Source organism: Pteropus medius, unplaced genomic scaffold (genome assembly GCF_902729225.1).
Source record: "Pteropus medius unplaced genomic scaffold, Ma_sr-lr_union100, whole genome shotgun sequence".
In the NCBI taxonomy this organism is placed as follows: domain Eukaryota; kingdom Metazoa; phylum Chordata; class Mammalia; order Chiroptera; family Pteropodidae; genus Pteropus; species Pteropus medius.
Genome location: NW_024344240.1, coordinates 6,585,193 through 6,589,559, shown reverse-complemented (window position 1 = coordinate 6,589,559; position 4,367 = coordinate 6,585,193). Strand labels below are relative to the sequence as shown.

General features: G+C 37.2%; 1 pseudogene; it reads left to right on the top strand.

The window, feature by feature from the left end:
* The first annotated feature begins 3,614 nt into the window (after positions 1 to 3,614).
* Positions 3,615 to 3,734, top strand: LOC120607569 (uncharacterized; annotated as a pseudogene).
* Positions 3,735 to 4,367: the final 633 nt, after the last annotated feature.

Below are 4,367 nucleotides of genomic sequence, written 5' to 3'. Positions count from 1 at the left end.
AATGTGCCAGAAGATTTGTTTCTCCCAAGACTTCTCTTTGGTTTGCAGACGACCTCTTTCTCACTGTGTCCTCACATAGTCTTCTCTCTGTGTCTGCACATCCCTGGTGATCCTCTTATAAGAAGAGAAAGGTTGTATGTCCAAAAATCCTCTTCTTATAAAGACCCCAGTTAGATTGGATTAAGGCCCACCGAGATGGCTCGTTTTAACTTAACCACCTCTTTAAAGGCCCTACTCCAAATACAGTCACATTCTGATGTACTGGGGCTTAGGGCTTAAAGACATGAATTTTGAGAAGACATAATTCGACCCATAATGATTGGTAACTTTAATCACTAGGCAAGTCTACATATGGCCAGAGGCCTGGGTTCGATTCCAGCTTCAGCCATTTACAAGCTGTATGGCTTTTTGACAAATTCTTTGCCCTCTATGTGCCTCATTTTCCTTACCTATAAAAATAGAGATAATAATATCTACCTTTTAGAGATTTTTATGAGAATTAAAAAGGCATGTAGAGCAGTGACAGGCACTTGTTCGACTCAGAAAATGTTACTCTCCTTATAAGTATTATTATTTCGATGAAATTTATTCTGTCCTCAGTGAGTCGTATCACTTCTACTGTATCACTATGAGTAAAAGCACCACTGTGAAATGAAAGACAACTGCAAATAAGCCAAAATGTCAGTTTAGATCAGAAATATATTATCTTACTTTAAACATAAAAAAAAAAAGATAAAATGTTAAGTAATAGAAGATCAGTTTTCCTGCATTCATTTAATACATGTTGAACAACACATAAAGAACATCAGCTCAGGCAGAGCAATGTTATTAGCCCTTAGCAGGATCTCACAGTCTCAGCCCTGTGAACACATGGGACTGTTTTATCCAAAAGCCTTAGGGACATTCACTAGTCCAACCAAGCAAGGTGTTTGGCATAATATCAAGGAAGCTGAACTAGAATGCATATGTAACTAACAAATTAACTGTACTGGACATAATTAGGAAAGCAATGAGATACAAAGGGTGGGGGTGGAGAGGAAATGAGCACGGAACCTAAATAATAAAAGCATTTGAGAAAGAGAATCTGCAGGTCTTTATCCAGAGCCACTGAAGGTACAGATATTGAATCTGTAGACATAAGTTCCCCTATCACTAGAGAGTTCTGCTTTTTTTGTAGGGCCAAGATGTCTCGTCTGATCTCACCCTAGCCACAAAAGCAGCTCCAGTGTTTCCAAGATTTCTGATCTTCAAAAAGATATTTAAGTTCTCTGTATTTCAGTTTCTTCATCTGTAAAATAAAAATGATGATACCTTCTTTGCAAGGCTGTTGTGAAAATTAACAAAAAGGAATAGGAAGTACTCAGCAATGGCAGGTATTTTAACGTTATTATTGTTATTTAATTATTATTCATTTCTCTGTGCCCCATTTCCACATCAAGAAACAACTCTGGATTATTTTAATTTAGTTTACAGAAACACTGATACCATGACATAGAGTACCCTGTACATCAGACACAAATATTCTGGTCTCTGTCATAAATTAGTACATTAGCTTTCTGGTGTGCATACTAAACTCTTGTGACTTTGGTTAGGTCAATCAGACTAATCAGTTCTGGAACACTAGTGAAACTAAACTTAAATATATGTAAAATTGAGGATCAGACCGGAACATCATCCTATGGTACTGCCATCATCCTGTGGCTGCCTTGATAGTATTTCCCTATCTTAGTCCTCTGCTTTCAACAAATGACGAATGGAAGGTCAAAGGTTTGAGGTAAAGCCATTATGTCTTTTCATCTCCACTCATAACACTCAGAATATTTGGTGAGATCAGGTGAAGGAAATTATCATAATTGCTTTTATTTTAAAGTGCAGCTTATCATTTGATTCTGATATCAATTCTGTGGATGTAGAGAGGACAGTGAATCACTGTCTTTTTTAAAATAAATAAATAAATAAAAACTAAAATATTGAGAAGTTAAAAATCTTGCTCCAAAAGATACAAACATCCAGTTATAAAATAAAAAGTCATGGAGATGTATTACAGACAGCAAGGAGACTATAGTTAATGATACTGTATTGCATATTAAAGTGGCTGAGAGAGTAGATTCTAAAAGTTCTCATCATAGGGGAAAAAATTATAACTATGTATGGTGATGAATGTTAACTAGATTTACTGTGGTGATTATTTCGCAATATATACAAATATTGGATCATTGTATACCTGTAACACAGGAGCTCCAGGCCAGGAACCTGCACCTGGGCCTTGGATATTCTGAAAAAACCACCAGGAGGGCCATTAGAGTGAGACATGCCTTTTATTACTCATAGTACAAGGAGGCTTCAGCACTTGACCAAGAGTGGGATTGCCTCATCCTGGGGAACAAGAGTCTTCCCCCTAAAATGAGAGCCAGACGTGCTGCCTAGCTAGTGGTGGAGAGGACGGAACCAGCCATGTCCTCGAAAGGAGCAGGGATAATGTCCATGGAAATGGCCAAAGGGGCAGACAGAGCCCATGGGAGCAACAGGAAGTGTCCTTGGGGGCAAGCACGGTCCCGGGAATGCTTTGCTCATTGTCCTCCTTGGGGCTACTGACCCAACAGTCCTCTTTGCCTCCTGCGTACTTGGAGGGGCTATGTTTGAATTAACCCCACAACACCTGAAACTAATATAATGTTACATGCCAATTATAACCTCAATAAAGGTCAATAAGTCTTTCCCCAAATCATTCAGTTGCTATCGGATAGTCAGAATTTACACAGAGCATTCCACCATAACCTCTTGCAAAATAATACAGGATTACGTTTATACAAGATTCAGCCTATCTTTTGAGTACTCCCTTTTTAGAGGAAATCTCTCCCTTGCAATCGTTTCTGGTACTGCAGTAAAACATTTTAATGGCCACTGACACTTCATATTGTAAAACAGAGCAAGGAGGGCAACATATATTACGGTAAATTGGAAAAATTAGGCTGAACTCTTGACATTAAAAAGATGTTCTGGAAATGGCTGGGTACTTCCTACTGAACCAATCTTCCCACAAATAACCACTATACACTCTGGATGAAATATAAAAACAACTACCTGAAGATACTAAAGAACAAACAAAAGCAGGAAGATACTGACAGGGTCTTGACACAAGGAAAAAGGGAAGACAGCTGGGCGAGTTTCCAATTTATATGGTTTTTAAACCGAGGGGAGGTCCCAGTCTATATCATGTGGCTAAATCCGGAATTTAAAAAAATATAATTTTCAAGTTTGGCTGAATTAAAGAACAAGAGAACTGAGATTGGGAAGAACTAGAAGCTGGAAAATGAGGATGAAAATCTCAAATAAGAGAGAGCCAGAGAACCAAATTCTGTGTATAAACGCGGCCCAGAAATCTTTATCAACCACTGAATTACACTGGAGTGAAACAGGGAAGACAGACTTTGCACTTGGGGGTTCAAGTTAATTCCCTGCCAGATCAAAACATCAATGCTTTTTGTAGTAAAACAGGAGAATCCACAATCTATATATTGTCTCACTGAAAATAGCCTGGACACATTCCAAAATTATTTGACATACAAAAAAAAAAAAAACTAGAAAAGCTTTAAACTTTAAAGTATGTTGCTATCTATGGTCATGCCACCCTGAACAAGCCCGATCCTGTCTGATCTCAGAAGCTTAAGCAGGGTCAGGCCTGGTTAGTACTTGGATGGGAGACCACCTAGGAAGACCAAGTGCTGTAGGCGTAAAAATTAAAAAATAAGGGATTGTAAACTGACAAAGTCCTTGCAATCTGTGAGGTTAACTAAGGGTTGCCTCATCTAAAAAAAAAAAATTAAAAAAATAAAAAATAAATAAAGTATGTTGCTTACTTAAAAAAAAAAAACACACACACCATCAGCAGATACTATCTTTGAGATGATCCAGAGGTTAAAGTTCATAGACAAAGATTTTAAATCAACTGTTATGACACAATCTAGGACATAAAAGAAAATATGCTCATAATTAATGCAAAGTGAGAGAATCTAGGCAAAGAAATTGAAACTATTTTTTAAAAGAATGAAATGGAAATTCTATGACTGAAAAGGATCATACTTGAAATTAAATGTTCACTGGATGAGCTTAGGAGCAGGTTAAGATGTCAGAATAAAAAAGATAAAAATAGAAATTATCCAATGTGAAAAAACAGAAAAGAAATATTTTTAAAAGTCAACAGAACCTCAGGGAACTATGAGGTCCCCAGAAAAGAAATATTTTTAAAAGTCAACAGAACCTCAGGGAACTATGAGGTCCCCAGTTGAAAGAAGGATTTAGAAAGTCATCAATACCAGTGGTCATACATAATTGTTCCAAGATCATCTGTTAGCTAAATGTCTCAA